Genomic DNA, 9,264 nt, shown 5'->3' on the forward strand with positions numbered 1-9,264 from the left:
ATAACTACTTCCTGTACATCCGCATCAGCACGATCAATGTAGCACTCGTCAACCACAAATTGTTGTACAAGATCCACACACCTATACCGGACCTAAGTGAATATACAGTAGTCAAATACACCACCTTACCTTTTTACAGTTCGTTCAATTATTACATTTATGATGGGATACGTAACGAGCCTATTGCTATATCCCAAGACAAAACATCATACACCGTTATAAAGGAAGAAAGGTGCCAAAGAGCAGGAGACATGAGATACTGTCAAGCCACCGAACTCCTTCGAAGAGTACATCTGGATGGGACGCGGCTGGGATGGGTCCTGAGTCATGAGGGAAAGCCCTGCGAGAGGAAATATTTTACCATGAATAGCAACTTCGTTTATTGTTTCTCTAACGGATACCAATGGTACCTCTTACCTTTGAATCACCTGAAAATAACTGTTAAATGTCCGCAGGAAGGAGAAATTATGGAAACAGTATCCAGGGCCTCGATCCTCACTCTGGAAGATCACTGTATGGCAACAACTGCAGACGAAGCTTTCTAGCCGCAACACATTACTCTCGAGAAAAACCTATAATAGAGGAGAAAATCCATCTCAACTTTTCAAACATAGAGTTAGAAATTTTAGCTAATGAAATACCCGTACCTCAATTTTCCAGCAATCATGTCAATCTTCAGCAACTAAAACTCTCAGCCCATAATTTAGAAACAGCCCAGCAGGACTACGAAGCATTCCTGGCTACACGACGGAACCACTCCTGCTGGACCATGGGTACAACCTGGTTGGAACGACTAGGATATACTAGCCTGGCCATCCTCATAATCGAACTTCTATGGAAATGTGGTATAGGACGACTGCTCCGTATCCTACTCTCTTCCACACCATGTGGGAAAGTCATCTACCGCAACCGAGGACCAACCACCATTATCCATTCACTATCCGCCCCAACAGCAACCCATGTTGTATACCGCACTTCTTCTACACCCCTATTTAAAGACAACGAGGACGTTATCTGATCCTGGAGGGTGGAACTGTGAATGGGGCTCTTATCAGTATCACCGATGACTCACCACTTTGCATAAAATCCGACTGGCCTCCTGGCTCGAGAGCATTCACTTATACGCACTTGACGCGGAAGCTCTGTCCAATCTAACCTTGTTAATAAAGCATACTCCAAAATACCTACAAACCTGTATTCCCTTTCCCAGGAGTAGATTAGCCTTTTTTTTAAACTAATTGACCACGTTTCCAGATCACAAAACTCTGAAAAAATCCGTACTGTCAAGTTTCCAAAGTACGCAATAGTCTGAGTTTTCCAATGAGTCGATAACAAAGTGAAAATAATAAAAGCTTAGTGCGAACTGAAACCGGAGTGAATCATAAGTCTAGTGAATCAAAGACTAGGAAGTCGAAAACTTGAAGTGTTTTGTTCTCTCCTACTGAGTCCACAAAGGCAGGGGTATAATAAATCATTTACTAATGTCAACTTAATAAATTTAGAATTTATTAAGTTAAAATTAAACGATTCCCACGAATAAGTAAACCAGGGATATCCAGTTCTGATTTATTCCAGCAACATTAACCGGTTTATTTTAAGCGGCGTTATTGACGCTTCGTGACCACCAGGCCCAATGTTTGGTAACTGGAACGAGTGCAGTGGCAACTTGCATTCGTGGTGAGTCTAGGTAGTAAAACAATCAAATTTAAGGAGAAGTACCCGAAAGATCGGATGGCACGCGAGTGAAACGCGGGTGAAAACGCGAGTGAAACGCGGGTGAAAACGCGAGTGAGGCGTGCCAAGGATTCTAAAGGGATAACATCCAGCAAGGCCAGATGTATTATTACGTTATATTTGGTCGTTTGTTGTCTAGGGAAACTGCTAGTGCTCTCTCTGTCAGCCCTTTCTCTGATCCATCTTCAGCCTAGAATAAATCATTCTTGACAAATTTAAATTAAAAACAGAGATTCCATGCGAGTGAATTTAATTTAGCTGGGAAGGAGAAAAGTGTGAAAAATTGTAAAAGCAAATATAATAAATTTTCAACTTTTTTTTAATTGGACTTATCCAGTTAATCGTTTGAAACCTAGTCTCAATTTCAGGAAAAGCAGCGAGTGCGGTACTCCGTCAGGAGGAAATTCACGAATTCACTCAAATATAAAATAAACAAACTAGCGAGAGTTAGTTTGGTCTGTTGTTCCTCCAACGTGTCAGCTCAGTCGGCATTATGTTACCACAAAATACCTCGATAGAAATCAATAAATTTAAAATTCAGTTAAGCTGGTTCGTAACACTAATCGCTGCGATAAGAAATTGCGGAATCGTCTGCACGGCCTTGATTCTACACTCTGATTGGTCATTTCCCCCTGCTACAGTACGAGAGGGCTTGGTTCCCAAATCGAGACAGGATGCAAGGGCTGATAGCTGATAGCAATCTTGTTTTGCTTAATAGAGGGAAACTTCATGTTCTCGGCTTCGAATTAACCGTTCAGATAGAATGAGAGTTTGAAAATGTAACAAAGTATGCTTGTAGTTTTCAAACGTTATTTTCCTTAATGGGGATGCTTTAATAATTTTAGCTTTCTTGTTTCCCTCATCGTTTTCCAAAAATGTATAAGCATATAATTTTGATCTTAACCCAATAAATTCAGTTATAATTTTTAGGTTGTATTCATATTCCATGAGCCCCAAGATCTTTTTATTAAGTAATTCAATTTCATAGACATTATTTGGTGGATAGTCTGAAGTTTAAAATTTGTCTGAGTCTTTTTTAATATAATCATGAAAGTTTGGAACTGTAGTGTAGTAAATCAAGCTCTCTGTATCAGTATACATTAATTTAACTTAATTTTAATTTTTTTTTCTCAAGTTAGTATTCAAGTCAATATAGTCCTTTAACCATGGTTTTTGTTTGAATTCTAAAACTCGGTGAATTTTGACAAGGTTCGTCCCCAAATTTAAATACTGTTTTAAGTTTTGATAATGAAGAACGTAATTAGTATTTTATTTAAAATTGGTTATTAATTTAGGAATTTCATATGTTGGAAGAGGAGGTGCAAAATGCTTCTGACATAATGGTAGGTGTTTATGCAAATCATGGAGTTCTCCTGGATATTTCAAATCTTCTTCAAGAATATAATCTATTTCTGAATAATCGGGAATGTTGAAAAAATTGAGTTCGTTTTTAAAATTGAAAGTCTCAATAAGTAATAACATTTCTACATATGTTAATAGATCGAGTTCAATTCCAGTATACTTTTAACCTAGCATCAAAGGAAAGCCCAGGTGCTGTATAGCAGTGAAACGGATCTAAGTTATAAGTTCCAATAAAACGACATCTAAAACTTTCAAAAATGTCTGCCAAGAGAAAAACATCATTTTTAAATATAAATCTGAATATTCACCTAACGTTTTTAAATTAAATTTTTCCTAAACCTTGCAGGCATGATCACAATCTTTATCAGAAATGCCCTTCTCATTTGATATAGAATAAAGTTCCTCGTTTGCTGGTCGACAATCTTTATCTAATTTTGGCTAATTATCAACATAATCATACCGAAGCACGCCCTTTCTTGTTATAATTCAAATTCTTTGTCATTTTTGAAATATTTTTTCTTTATTGATTTTTCATCATTACTAAGATTTGAAGCCTTTTTGTAAAGGATATATGTTTTTCTTTATTATCAGGTAATAATGAGATATCACCTTCACCTTTTTCATCTTGTGTGATAAGCGCAAATTGAACCCTCTCTTTATATTTATAATTAAAATTTTTTTTAATTTTATAATTTTCTGTGTGAAGTATTAGAGTGCAATTATCATTCAGATTATCGCAAGTGGTTTTATATTTTTTAAGACATTTCTCAAATCGAATGTGACACAAACACCTGTCAAAAAACTAAGTGGCGCAACGATCTTTTGTCATTTGTGATTTCACTAGTCTAGATAATATTTTGATTAAAGCAAAATGATAAACTTCTATATCTGAATCAAATTTAGTATTTCTAATGATAAGAAGGTGAATAGAAGGTTTTTTAGATTTTCACGGGCTTCAAAAAGCTAGAAAAATTTTCTGTTTCTTGCTATATTCATCAAATTCTACTCCATATACACTTATACTTAACACTTTCTTCAAATTTCGGAATATCTTCAAGAGTAATTGGAAACTTGATATCATTATATTTGACTTCTGAAAAATCAAGGTTCGGATAAAAAATAGTTAGACTGGAATGGGGTTTAGCAGGATAAAGAGCTGCCATTGCCCTACTGAAAATACCTATATAGGTGCATGTAAAGGTCACTAATAGGATTGGACCCGATTAGTATTGATTGAAGGTTGAATCGTTCTTAATCGGTGTTAATTGGGACAGAAATTGTATATCGTTCTTAATCATTTCCAATCGGCACAAGCGTTTGAATCGTTCGCAATAGGGTAAGCACGCCTGCGCATTTAAACAAAATTTGCACACAGAGAAAAATAGATATTGAAAAGCAGATATTAAAAACTTTGATATTTAACCATAATATATAGATATTAAGGCATAATATATAATATCTTCTATTCAACATATAAAATCTTAAAGGGCAATATCTGTTTATATTGAAAGTATAAAATGTGTGATATTAACAGTTAATATCTAAGATATTAAAAAAGCTAAATTTTATCGGAGCAAGGTCGCTGCCGCGTGGCGTGGCGAAAAAAGATTTTAACCCCGCTTTTGTCTGTATCTTGAGCTTTTATCGTGTGTATTGTGGTTTTTTGGATATCTATTACACTATAAGTTTTGGTGGAAAATGGATTAAATGTTTTTGAATATGTTATAATTTTCTCAATAAAATGAGGACTCAGCTACAGGCATCTTTCATATTAGCCCTGAATAGCGTGTTATTCGTTCAGTACAAAAATCGCAGAATTATGCATAAAGGCAAATGCTTGAGGATTCGGATTTTAAAATCAGAGGACTACGATATTAACATTCTTTTGCATTTTATAGGAAATGGCATGCTTTACAGGTAATTTCTGCACAGTTGAAAAATATTTCTTAAATATCTTAGATTCTGCCCTTTAATATCTTGTATATTCTCAGTTAAAATCATCTTTTTAATATCTAAGGATGCTCTACTTCAGCATCTAGATTTCTGTCCCATAGTTAAATCGCTAAGATAATACCTATTAATATCTAGATAACATCTATTTTTCTCCGTGTACCCTGCAATTTTCGTAATTAAGGGTAACTGCGAAAAGATTATAATATTTGTAGATAAATAAAAATTATGCATAATTAGGATATACGATTTCGAAATTAAAAAAATATTGACGAAATTTGCATCGGATTTAAAATGTATCATATTATTTCGAATTGAAACTATTAATTAGGTAAATTATAATAATATTAACAAAGATATAAACATTTTTGTAAAGGGATTAATAAAATATAGAATATTTGTATTTTTATAATAACAAACCTGATTTAATCAAAAGTATTCTTTAACCAGACTGATTACTAATTGCACTGTAATTTATATTATTTATTACAGGATATAAATTTTGTATGCTTTCTACATTATAAGTGTTTTGACCTATTTAAATAAATAGTTGATTATAATATAACTCAGAAAAATCACTATAAAAATTATTGGCAAATCTGTTAGTGATATTTCCTTGATCATGAGGGAATTATTTAAAATATTTAAAAAGTTCTTTTTTTCGAAATGTAATTTAAAAACAAAAAGTAAATAACCGTTTTTAAATAATTCCCGCGTGATCAAAGTGCTGCCACCAACATGGCCGTGGCCGACCCAAAAATCACCTAGCGTCCCGATTGAGAACGATAGCCGATCTCAGTCGTTCTGAATCGGTCAGACCCAATTAAGAAACACCATTGGGAACGATTGGATATTACTTTCAAATGCTTGCAATCGGATTCAATCATTCTTTTCAAGAAGGGCCATATAGGTCAGTATAAGTGCCACCTATAGGAAATGAAAAAGCTTCCTGTCTAGGATCCTTTATAGAATCCTAAATGATTCTATGGGGAGGGTATGGGTTCCTTCTTCCGACATTAGAATCCATATAAGAACCTATACAGGTTCCTACTACTAGGCAATCGCACAGTCAAAAATAACTACTGCGCAGCTTTATCTGCTATAGGAAACTACTGCTCAACACTTCCGGTTCACCATCTGTCCTATATAGGTCCCTAAGAGGATTCTATATAGTATCCTATGCAGGAAGCTGTTTTATTTTCTATAGGTGTTTCCTACACTGACCTATACAGTTGACCCTATATAAGATCCTATATATAGGTCACTTATAGGATCCTTATATAGAATCCTATTAGTGACCTATATCGATATTTGCAAGAGGGTTCTGACCAGATAAAAGAATATGAATCTTTCTTTTCAATATTCAGCACAGCTTTTTTCTCTGTTTACACACAGATAATTCAATGAAAGTAGAAGACCCAAACTGAAAAGGTGTGTATCTATTAACATTAACCCTTAAGTTAAAAATTTTATCAAAATTTAACCCAAATATGTTGTTTTTAGCTTGTCAATTTTAACTTGAACCTGTTCTCCAACTTTTTCTTGAAACCATCCACACATGTTCGTGGTTGTCAAAATAGGGCCTTTTTTAGTACAAACCTTTTTTCCCTTTATATTTTGTTCTACATCCACTATTGCTTTAAAAACCCCAGTGGATTCAACGCGAACCTTAATATTACCTAACCTGTTTACTGTGTTGTTAATTTTTGAAATGAACATTCGTTTGTAGCCATCTAAAAATGTAGTTAAATCTTTCTCAACTAAATTCGATATTACCCAAGTTCTTATCCTCGTTTGAAAGGCACTTTCCCCATCATTCCACACTACTGTCTCTCGTAGTATCATCGAAGCTTCACTCATGCCAGCTCCTGTTTTCAGTAACTTCTTGAATTTTCTACTTGCTTTCTTCAAATTAGCAATCAATGACATAATCGTCATTATTTTCAGAACTTTAAAAAATTTTTGAAATCCATTTCAAAATTAAAATGGAATCAAATCCTACAATACATTTTCAGATATATAGTTATTTGAAGTTATCTAAGTTTTTTATTAACTCATTGAATTAGAGAAAAAATTGTACTTTTGAATAGATCTTAGAGTATTTCTACACTTTGTTTACCTACCAATCAATGATGAAATAAAGAGTAAACGTCTTATATATAGCACTAAGGAATGCTATTAATTTAATATATTACGTTAAGATTATTTGTATGGCATATGCCACTCATGTGGATATGCATTTGATATAAGTTGTTTTAAATACTTATGAAATGTATCAAAACTGAAATTGTGAACCTTCCGTGTGGAAATAGGCCAGGCTATGTTTTTTTAAAGAGCCTAGCCATGCGCTGGTCGGGGACTCGCTAGACAAAATTTATGTCAAAACCCCAGTCGGGGGCTGACTGGGCTCTGATCGGACAAATCTTATGATCGTATGTTCAGATGGAAGCTGGCCGGGTGCTGATTAGCAATAATAAAATTGTTGAACTTTGTTTATAACTTAAATACTTTCTCTGATTTCATTTAAAAAATGGATGTGTATACCAGCATGGAAGTTCCACGCGTGAAAATATATTGGGTGAATATCTTTTTCACACTACAAATTTTAAGGCTTTATGAGTCCAGACTTTTAAACCATGCATTTTGTGACAAAAATTCGAAGACAATTTTTTTAAATTCGAACTACTCCCGTCTTAGACTATCTTACAACTTTTTACAATGTCAGGAAATGTAATTTTTTATGAACATTTAAAATTTTCATACGACGGGACCCAGAAATTCAAACGTTCACGATCGAATTTCTGACTCCCGTCGTTGAAAATTGTAAGTGTTCATAAAAAATTACATTTCCTGACATTGTCAAAAGTTGTAAGATAGTCTAAGACGGGAAAAAACAAAATATCACGCGAAGGAAAATTGTAATCGATTAAAATTATTTATTTAAAAAGTATTTTTCTGATATTTCTATTAAAAGTTCGTGTATTTTATATTTACATAACGTCGCATAATAATAAATAATTAAAAAAAGAGTACTTAAAAGTTGGCAATTTAACTTTTCTGAACTGTAGCTTATGAGGATGGCTTTTTCAACGAGTTTCAACTTGTCGATTTAGCGCAGTGGCTAGCAATCCCGACTTTTTTTGTCTTTCAAAGACTACGTGAAAATAGCTAATGTTGCCTGTGTACTGGGCGTGTGGAATTTTATGTATTAATATGCTTCAATTCTACAGTGAAAAAGAATCAAATTGATCCCCTAACTCAGTGACAGATGCTCCTCATACAATTGAAACACGAATTATTTAAATCTAGTAAAGAAGCAATTAATCTTGTCCGGGCCACGGTCGAAATCCCCGGTCAGCTCCCGGCCATGCTTCATGGCCGAACGCTTTCAATTAACACATAAGTTCGCTCTACACCGAATACGCTCTTAGCGTAGAATAGTGTTACCCTCACGCCGTCGTCTTGCTGGACGGTGAAAGTCCCTCGTTCGTCGTCTAATTGGACGGATAGTGTATCAAAGAAATTATGTAGGACGGGTGACGCATAGTTTTAGAATGTCAAATAATTCATTTTGTTTGAAGAAATAAATCCTTTCAATCGTATGGCCATCAACGTCTTCTAAAAAGCGTCATAAGTTATATAGCTGACATTTTTCCCCTATTCTTATACCCATCAACGCGTTCTAATTTATATCAAGAAAAAGCATATTTAATTTCATCTCTGATGCATAGCAGATCTTGATCATTTTCGTTTTCTCAGAAATGATCAACGTAGGGTGTGAAATGAGTCTTTTAGGGTGACATTTATTGAGTAATTAATATAATTTATGGTATTTTCGAGAAGCTTTGAATGCGCCGACCCTCATTTGATACTGTGACGCCAGATATCATATTCCGTTTAATATCTTTGTGTGAAAAAATTTTATTTCCGGATTTAAGTATTGATTTTCAATATCGATAGTAAAAATCGGGTACAACACTGTGATTCGTACGTCAAAACAAGGAGCATTGACTGGTTAAAAAAAAGCCGGGCTCGCCAAAATAGAGTCAATCCACCCATGTTGGCACATAAAAACATTCACAACAGCAACAGCAAACCTAATAACGCGAACGCAAATACACACGTGGTATGTGGAGATGAACCGGACGTGAAGCGACTAATGAAGCACTGAGGGTTCACACAATGAACGGTAGCTACATATACGCAGAAACTCTCCTT

The sequence above is a fragment of the Belonocnema kinseyi genome, chromosome 10 (genome assembly GCF_010883055.1).
Source record: "Belonocnema kinseyi isolate 2016_QV_RU_SX_M_011 chromosome 10, B_treatae_v1, whole genome shotgun sequence".
In the NCBI taxonomy this organism is placed as follows: Eukaryota; Metazoa; Arthropoda; class Insecta; order Hymenoptera; family Cynipidae; genus Belonocnema; species Belonocnema kinseyi.